General features: G+C 47.4%; 1 pseudogene; it reads right to left on the bottom strand.

Moving 5' to 3' along the window:
- Window positions 1-3,689, bottom strand: part of LOC137881933 (transcription factor SOX-6-like) — a 19,595-nt pseudogene extending 15,906 nt beyond the window's left edge.
- Window positions 3,690-10,199: the final 6,510 nt, after the last annotated feature.

Genomic DNA, 10,199 nt, shown 5'->3' with positions numbered 1-10,199 from the left:
CAGCGACTCGGAGCAGCAGAACTAAAAAAGACTTTGCTCTTCTTTTCTGTTTTGTTTGCAAAAGACAAGACAAGAGAGGTGAGAGACGTGTCCCACGTCAAGGAGACATACTGTGCTGCACCAATGAATGCACGCATTGAAAACGCAACGACAAAAAAAGAAAACAGTCCCAAATGTTGTCTCGTTGCAGCTGTCAAAGCCACTTGTGCAAGAACAACGGATCTCTGTGAGACAGGAGCTCACTGGGCGAGCGTGCTGCTGCTGCCTCTTCCACGTCTGAGACCAGAGGGACAACCCAAAAAATATGGCTTCCAGCTAATCATATGGGCAATTAAAACGGGAACGAGGTTCTTCTTGACCCATAAACGATGAACTTAGAAGCACACGTTGACGCTCAGAGGCCACGCTGTGCCTATCCTCCCAATCATCGGCCATCAAAACACAATCAATCACAACATTTGACACGTTTTGAGACGTCTGAGGTCTCCCACTTTACCTCATGATTTTTGCACCAAAAGCCTGCTCTTTGATGGGATATTTAGTCCTGTCACTGCACTGACGCAACGGCTCGATTTAGTGCTCATTTGCTTCGACCACGTTATTTCAAAGGTGAGTGGAAAAGCATCGCGTCGCAGCGAGGGGCAAAGGCGGCGGGCGTCAGTCAAACGAGCTTTAAGAGCTCAACCCCAGCCTCCTGTCTCACCGCCAAACGCTCGGTCGAAGTAGACGTGAAGCAGGCGTGGCCGATATGAGACGTGAGACGCAGCCCCACTTCGTTGAAGATGTCGGAGGCGTAGGTTTAGTCTCACTGGGGTTGAGCCACACTGACCTTCTTCCACTGGACAGATGTTGATCGGCACAGAACTCTGATCCCACGTCTGGTGAGGTCTAAGCTGATAAAACACTTAACTTCAGGCGGTGGAGAGATAATGTTTCCGTGTTTTGTGGCCGTGCCGCTGTGTAGCGCCGCGCTGCAGATATGCATTGTGGGTGGGCAAACTGCTACTCAGAACACCTTTAATAGGTGGAATGAGGGAAGGGGATGTTTGCACGAGTGAAAAGCCTTTGTGTCGCCCTTCACAAAAGACCGAGGTAAACATTAGAGAGGCTTAAGTGACAACACGCATTCTCTCCTAAGTCGCTGTTAACATGAAATATTGCACACAAATAAAAAAAAAAAGTAAAAGGGCAGAAGGGAGGGAGAGGGTTGGTTAGGGGCAAGCGCCAGCACATACATCTCAGCCTCGCCCCTCTGCTCACCACCCTCAGGAGATTACATTATGGCGCTCGCCATTGTCCCGCTTCTTCCAAGACAAAAGGCCCGTTCCACTGTGCAAACGGCGCGCCTTTGGAAAGATTGTAAAAACAAGAGAGCGAACGTCAAAAGGCAGAAGTGAATAGGATCTCTCCCTTCTTTTGTGGAGCCGGTAAGGTATGCACAAACACATCGCTGCGTGACAGAGAAGAAAGGAGCGCCTTGTCGGGGGGGGGGGGGGGGGGGGAAAGGAGCCGGAAAAAAAGTTGGAGCGTCTTCGCATGAAAAGGCCGATACCGTGAGAAGTCGCCCGTCTGACTCCCGGGTCTATAGAAGGAGAAAGAAGAAGAAGAAGAAAAAAAAACTCCACAAGTATTTGGGTGAAAGACCCCCAAAACACACAGAAGGCAGGAGGCTGAGGGCGAAACCCAAGGCCTGGAACCACGACCGCGAGGACGAGAACGTCACCTCTGCAATACTGAAAATCAAGCTTTTTGCTCCAAAATATCACATTCATGAAGAAAGTTCATCTTCTTCATTTGCTGCGAAGCGACATCAGATGTGTGAAGAACCAGAACGCCACGAGCTGAGCTTCCCGGAGTCGACCTCGTCACGACCCAAACAAGGCTTTAACCGTCAGGGGCAATAACGAGGCCGACCCTCGGCTCCCTCTAATTTACAAGGCCAGCAACAGCCTGTAATTAATTGCTGCGTGCATAAATGTAAATGAGTCCACTGGGGGGGGGGGGGGGGGGGGGGGCAGAGGGAGGGGGAAGAGAAGTCGGGCCAATATTCCAGAGTAATCTGCGAGAGAGGTGAATGATTTAGACGACAGCGCACAAATCTGCTGCTCCGTAAAAAAGAAAGAAACCCACGGAGAGGCTGAGTGTGAGGGGAGGAGGTGGGTCCTCAGGAACCGGGTTCACAAACAACAGCGGTGGCAATAAATACCAAATGTTTTGGTTCAACCCTCTCCTCCCACGTGTGTCTCCAATGTGTATTCATAAGAGAAATCAAAACCCAAACTCCTCCTCCTTCCACTGGAGAAGTTAAAAACACGTATTTCACGATAAAGCACGATGTGACAGAAACACAGTTTCATACACGCGTGTATGAAACTGTGTTTCTGCTTGAGGTCTGAGTGATTTCACGGTTATTGATCCGATATCCACTATGCTGCATTTTTGTTTATTTTTTTTACGATGCTGCTCACAATATTAATTTGGAGCTGTTTTTTAAAAAAAAAAAAAATGGACGACTAGAAACGAGCTCCACATGTGGACGTTTTATTGGATAAAAAGTATTAATATTAATAATACCTTGTTCCTTTCAAGTGTAAGTGTGAGTGGGGTTGTGTCAAACTGGGTTGGATTTCTAGGTTCTGCTGCTCCATCGTCCCCGTCATTACCTTAACCTCCATCAGCGATGGAGACAACAAAGAGCTCACGAAATCCAAAAAATAAAAAAAGGAAGAAATATGCAATAATTGATGTCGCCTCATTCACAAAAAGGGCCTACACACACACACACACACACACACACACACACACACGGCAGGCCACAATAGCGTCTTTATGACATAAGCTCCTTTACAAAAGGCAAATGAGATTTTTTTTTTTTTTTTTTCCTACAGCAGGCCTCCAGCAATAACAATTGACATCACAGGCCAGCCTACGTATGTCTCCCATATTAAACAGGGAGACACAGTGTAAGCTCACGAGCATGAGACTAAACAGCTTGCTGAGGCAGCGATCCCCCCCCCTCTGAAAACAGCAGGCCCTCCTACAGGGACCCATTTTATCCAGTTAAAGGTTACTACCTTCAACAGTACAGCAGTACGATTGACTATTGTCTCATCATCAGGCTGAACGGTAAAACTAAACATACGGATCGTCTTAAGAAGAAAAAGGCCCAAACAGGTGGGTCCCAACGGCCCCCAACGCTGCCATTGAGCGCATCTTGCCTGTTTTCTTGTGTGTGTGTGTGTGTGTGTGTGTGTGTGTGTGTGTGTGTGTGTGTGTGTGTGTGCGGAACACTCCGGCACAAATGTCAGCGGGGCCACGGCGCCGCCGTCCGCCAACGCCACGTAAAGTGTGTCGGATTACGTGGCGCGGAAAACCTGAGGTCTAGAGCCCGGTCAGCTTTCGATTACCCGAGCCAGCGCCCCCACCCCCCCCCCACACACACACCCCCACCCCCCCTAATCCAGCAGCGTGTGCAGAACACAGTATATATACACCGTATGAAAAAATAGACATGAGCCAGGAGCGTGTGTCGGGGAGAACTCTCTTTTATGAACAGGCACCAGTGCGGCCCTGGGAACTTCCTGACACTTCCTGTCCGTCAAGCGGTGCGTTTCTATTCTGAGCCAGAAAGTAGATCCTCCAGCTCTTCCTCTATCTCTCCACCGCGAGCCAAAAACACTCACCGCCATCTCACGATGACAACGGGCTCGATTAGAGACTTCTCTAGGGCGGAGCGACGCCCTGCGCGGACAAGCTGGACGACGACCAATTGGATACGGGCTTTTTCTTTTCCGGTGGGTGGGACCACGGTATCTTGGCTCGCACCGCTTTCACCGCAGGGTCATTCCGGAGGCCTCGCACCCCCCCCCCCCCCACCACCACCCCACCCCCCTGAAAAACCCCGCAGCCACGCCCCGTTACTCCAAAACCACTGCGAGTGGTTAAGTGAAGGTTAGACCGGCCTGCTTTTAGCGGAGCGTGACGCTTCTGTGGATGGGAGGAGCCCCATCGGACCGTAAAAACAATGCAAACATGAGCTCAGAAGAGCACAATCATGCCGGCCCTTGTTTCGCAGTTGTTTTAACTCTGATGCGATTATGAATGCGTTTTGATTATGAATGCGTTGTGGCGACGACACTCAAAGTCGCGGTCCGCTTTGTCAGCAGTGAAAGCTTCATTTTCACAAATTTCCAAATTTAATAAGCACATCATGAATTGCTTGAACAAAAGGAAAGAACCTTCTAATTACCTCCGACGAGAGGATCATGCGATCGGTCGTGCGTGTGTGTGAGTGACTGTGCACCTCGGTGTCTGTCCACGGCTAATCTTGTAATCCTGCTGAGGCGAACTGCATAATATTTGGGTTTTTCCCGGTTTTATTTTGCTGTCATCACCGTTCATATTTATACAGCAAATGTGTTTATGATTAAATTGTTTACTGGAGTGTTTCTGGCCTGTTAATTTTGCTTTTGGTGAACATATTCATATCGTATTATTATATATCACAGATTTATTGTATGCAAGGTCGGTCATGCAGCTCTTGCATTATGGGAAATGTAGGTTTGAGCATTTTTTTTTTTTTTTTGGAGCTTTACCCAAACGAGGGAACACAAAGTTAGGACACGTGATCACAAGCTGCTTCGATTTGGACGATTTCTTCAGAAATGTGTCCTTCACAAGACGCCCTACTTTCTAAAAGTGCAACACTAAATTGCTGCAGTGCCCCTTTAAACAGTATTTTGTCATGTCCCCCCCCCCCCCCCCCACTATGCTGAAAAAAAAAACATGACATTTGTCTCACACGCCCTCTTTTTTTTCCAATCCAGGCTTTTGTCTTCCAACTACTTCAAATAACTATCTCACCTTGTTTACACAACGCACCGATAATCAGGTTTATTTTTTTGTATTGAATAGAATGAGTCACGTACAATAGAAAGCAAAAGTAAATTCTCCTTTTGTAAATTTGGAGCTAAGAAAGCAGGCAGCGTGTTTGTTCAGCAGCACAGGTGAACCTTTTTTCCGCGCCACAAACACTTCAGCGCATTTCTTCCCAAAACGAACGGCGGGAGCTCAACAATAAAAAATAGATAATCTTTAAAAACAAACGACGAACAAGCGATCCGTGCAAGAAACGTGAAACAGAAATTGTAATAATTTCTTTTTGTTTGCCAAAGATGAGTAAATACACCTTCAGACACTTTCATTTGATCGTCAAAAACGTTCAGGCGCTTTGTATTGTCTTCTAGACGGAGCCCCACCCATCTGCTTCTCAAAACCAAACACACCGGGAGGTGTTTGCTTGAGGACACCCATTGTCCCATATTGACTCCCTGCATTAGGTTAAGCACACTGAAGGCTCTCGCTGAAGTTGGGAGTCATCTTCATTGCCGAGGGGGGGGGGGGGGGGGGGGATCATTTAGTAACAAAAACCTTTTCTGAAAGACAAACAGGAAGTGGAAGGAGCAGGACAGGCTGGACCTCCTGGACTTGCTCACGTGTGATTTTTCCTTTTCTGTAGAATCAGCAGCAGCAGCAGCGGTGTGTGATCACTGCAGCAATCCAAGACCACGACTACAGACCGACAGATGAAGAGTCACTTCACCTGGTCTCCACGGTCCAGTTTGAAACGCACCAGAAGTCTGACACAAAGAGAACCGAACCACGACTCTTTAATCTGCCGTGTTTTACGCCCCGTGAGTTTGCACAGATTCAACCGTGTCGGACATTTTTCCAGGACTCCTTTTTTTTTTTTTTTTGGCTGCTGCTCCTGGCGAAGCTTAGTCGTCCTGTCAAGTGCGACCAAGAAAAAAAAAACCTGAATTATATATTTTTATGACGATTCGGGCCCTCCTTAAAGCGAAACACTAAAGTCAGAATGATGGGGTTTCCATGACCAAGCAGCGCTGAACGATCAACAGTCAGTGTCCAGAACCAACTTTCTGTCTTCATTTCATTTTTACTCTCATAAAAACCTGTGTGTCGTATTTCTTACGTTCAGAAGTTTAACTTTGCAAGTGAAATACTCCACAACCTCTTTGTTTGAACTCCTTTCTGATCTCTAGCTGACGCCTCAAACTCTTTATTCCACTACAATCCGATCATTGCCCTTTATTGTAATATAATTTGGGAGAAACTAATTGAAATCCATACGCCTCCCTCTTCTCCCTGTTTTGTGTCCTACTCTAAAAAAAAAAAAGGGGCCGTCTGTCTGGGACGGGGGTCAGCGGGGTCGGCGGGGGTCGGATCATACGCATAATGAAGCATGTTAGCGTTCCTTCTGAGAGGACTTCCCTCTCCGGACGCAAGAACAAACTCACAAAACTACTTTCCCCCTGCAGTACCTTGCATGTGTTCATCTCCGACGATCACGATTCTAAAATAAAGTAAAGGAAGTGGCTTCAGTGAAGTGTGGATTCAAGCCGCCTCCTTGTTATTTTCTCTCTAGGCCGGACGCCAGCTTTGCGACTGTGTTCACACCGCAGCAGTCATTAGTCAAAGGCTCTTATGTAAACCACGCATTTATAAATCGTACTCGATGCCTCTGCAGGTACACAACAGCCATTGTTGTCATGACACACACACACACACACACACACACACACACACACCCTGATGCCCAAAGCAACACAGAGAGAGAGAGAGAGAGTCAGGCAGAGGAGAGGACAAACTTCTTGAACTCGAGCCGCTCTACAGGACTCAGGAGCCGCAGAGAAACGCGACGAGGACATCCGAACAAAGATGTCACCCTTATACCGCAAGACGGGAAGTGGAGAGGCAGGAGGAGTGTGTGTGTGTGTGTGTGTGTGTGTGTGTGTGTGTGTGTGTGTGTGTGTGTGTGTGTGTGTGTAGAGGGAACGCTGGTGTGTCAGGTGAGCTCTTATTCAAGAGTTTTCAAAAATTGGATGGTGGGGAGCAGGTGCCGGAGGACCGGCGGAAAGGAAAGGAAAGGAAAGGAAAGGAAAGGAAAGGAAAGGAAAGGTTTCCTCCGACCATTGAGAGAGAGGAGAATGAGCTCCGTGAGGGGGAAGTGAGGAAGCTGCTTCCAAGGTTATGTTATGCGCCGGTGGAGAACAGAGGAGGGATCCGCGGAGCAGTACGCCCACCCAGCAGGACGCACACACACACACACACACACACACACACACACACACACACACACACACACACACACAGAGAGAGTCAAGAACATACATGAACATTACATACGTGCAGAGAGGCCGCCCAGTAAAGACACCACACATGGCAAGGACACATCACAAGACACAGACAAAGGCTTTTGTACTAAACACACCTCAGTGTGCACAAGGACATGCAAACATATACACACACACACACACACACACACACACACACCTATAACACACTTACATGCAAAAAAACACACACCGTCAGAATGCACACGAGCACACGGAGGAACATTTGACGGATTGGTTTACGTGGACAATCACAAAAAGACAGAAATCCATAAACATGCACACATTAATACAACACACACACACACACACACACACACACACACACACCTAAGCCTTGTGGTTTTAGAAACTTCTGGGCATCTGCCAGCGTGCTTCAAGTGCTCATTCTCCAGGGGCCTCAACCTTTCTTTTTCAGCAGCAACACTGTAATTTGGGTGTGCCGTCGGGCCACAGATAAGTATAGGCTGACTAATGCGCACTCAGGACCCAGGGAGAAATACTTAGGGCTAAATGTTTAATTTCTGTTTGTACAACACATGTCCAAAATTGGGGGGGGGGGGGGGGGGGGGGGCTGGTGTGTCTTTTTTTTTTTTTTCAAAGGGCCTGGGGGGGCAACAAATAATTAGGACTCAGCTGGATCGTGGTGGAGTAAAGAAGAAGTCCCGGTGTTGCTGCAGAGGTTAAACATGCTTCCTATAGCTGCGGTTATTTCTGCTTGCATGTCAGGGTGATGGTGTCTGATAAACGGCAGACGCAAATGTCAAAATTCAAGAGCATTCCTCCTCCTCCTCCACCTCCTCCACCTCCTCTCACTCACTCACTCCATCTCTCCCTCTTTTCGCTCAGCCGTCAGATCTGTTAATCTTCATCGTCCCCCTTCTCTCTGACACTTAAGAGTCCCTCAGGGCAACACCGGAGGAGGAGGGGGGGGGGGGGCTCTCAGAATCAAAGAAATATGTGACAAATTAGAATAACGCGTGAGCAATGGAGAGATCTCTAAGTATGACAATTAGATCCTGAGGTTGGCCTTGCGTCGCATATAAAGAGGAGCGCGCGCGCATTCTCGGAGCTTAACGTTGGAGGCAGAGAAAAAATAAATTATTTTTAGAGCAAGATTTTTACTAAATGTTTTGTAGGGATTCTTTTGTATTCATATAGCGGTTAAAAACGTGTGTTGATGCCAGGACGGAAAGAGTCAGAAGATATAAATAAAATTAATATTTGTGAGACTTCAGGCCCAAAAAAAATGAAGATGCATTTTTATTAACAGATAATAAGTATTATTTGAAAAATTATAATAAATAAAATAAAAACAGAATTTAACCGTAAAAATTAAAATGAGAGAAAATAAAATAATTTCCCTATTATTACATTTATTTTTAATTCATCTCATATTACAGTTTAATTCAAATGTTCCACGGTAATAAGACGCATTTTACGCACGGCTCATAATACATGATTCAGCGTTGCTGACTAATGGAGCACACAGTGGCCTGTTGTCAGCGCGGATCTCCACAGAAGAAGAAGAAGAAGAAGAAGAAGAAGAAGAAGAAGAAGAAGAAGAAGAAGAAGAAGAAGAAGAAGAAAAGGCTGCAGGTCTCCCTCAGACAGCGGAGAGAGCGCAACCATGGAGTCCGGCACAATGTGCTGAATTGGCAGCCTATATATAAGTCTGCCATTTGGACACTCTAATGCCACTTTACCTTATGAGGGAACCTCAACCCGCAGCACCTGCTCAAAACAAAATGCCATAGGAGATCAACTTCAGCGACCCCCCCACAACCCAACCCCCTCCTGCTCGGATTGTTTTTCAGACAGACACTCTCACTTACAAGAGAGAGGAGGGGGGGAGGACAGGGGGGGTGGGGGTCTATAAATTGTCCTGCCACAGTCCAAACAATTAAACAACTTGTTGGAAATTGTGATTTACTGCGCTGGCCCGCGTGGGCAGGTCCAAACGGGCAACTTGAGGATCTGTCAAGCCGGTGCAATTCTAACTCTGAATAGCGGAGTGATTTGATGCGCAAACGGCACAAAAAATAAAAAAAATAAAAAAATAAAACAACAACAAAAAAGTGTGGATGCGTAAAACAATTAAAGCTGATGCTGGGAAATTGCGCCAAACTCCAAAACAAGTTGCTTCACAAATCAGAGGAACAATTGTGCGTTTCCTCTTCTCATGTTGTGATCTCTCTCTCTCTCTCTCTCTCTCTCTCTCTCTCTCTCTCTCTCTCTCTCTCAAAGCTCCTTATCTGCAGGCGAGCAGCGGCTTATCTGAGAGGTGTAGCGTGGCTCTAAATACGGGGAACACCCTGAAGCGGCTCTATCGGTCGCCTCCAGGCCCGTCGTCGTGCGCCGTGTCCTCCCGTACCCTCTTTGTCTCCCGTCCTCACTGTCCGAGCTTCACACTCCTCGCTCCGGACAAACTCAAATAATTAAAAAAAAAAAAACTGTACCTGCGCGTCATGGCTCAAGTTCACGTGGCCACGGCGTAACTTCGTGCACAAACCAGCGCGGCCTGTCACTGCAGCAGGCTGCTCGACTCACGCGAGAAATTGAGCCTTTTTTAAAGAATCCATAGTTAAGACGCGCGGTGCAAACTTTAAACGATCTAACGTAGAGAAAGACAAGCGGAAGTCACGATGGAGGAGAGTAAAAAGAACTCATTTACGTATCAACTCTGTCGCCGTGCTGGGACACCGTCCTGTTGTCCCCCTGCATTGTCCCCTAATAGGACTCCGAGTCTATTTTAATGTGTGACTCGCGCATTCGTCTGGGGTCATGCGCTGCGACCTCCGGAGCGAAAGTTAACTTTGAACCCTAAAGACGCTCTGTTTTATTTCTCCGCTTTATTTCTCGCTGTTATATTCCAGCACGTGGAACACACGGTGCTGCCGGTCCGGACGGAAGGCTTCCGCTGTGTGGCCGAAGGAGAAACTACTCCAGCGGGTCCGGATGGGACTCCAGGAGTTCTTCTACTACTTCTTGAAACTAATTTAAAAA

This window comes from Cebidichthys violaceus, unplaced genomic scaffold (assembly GCF_023349555.1).
Source record: "Cebidichthys violaceus isolate CVI_PGR_0920_01 unplaced genomic scaffold, fCebVio1.0.p SCAF_3, whole genome shotgun sequence".
NCBI lineage: Eukaryota > Metazoa > Chordata > Actinopteri > Perciformes > Stichaeidae > Cebidichthys > Cebidichthys violaceus.
Note: the sequence above shows the minus strand (reverse complement) of the source record. Positions and strands in the feature narration are given on the sequence as shown.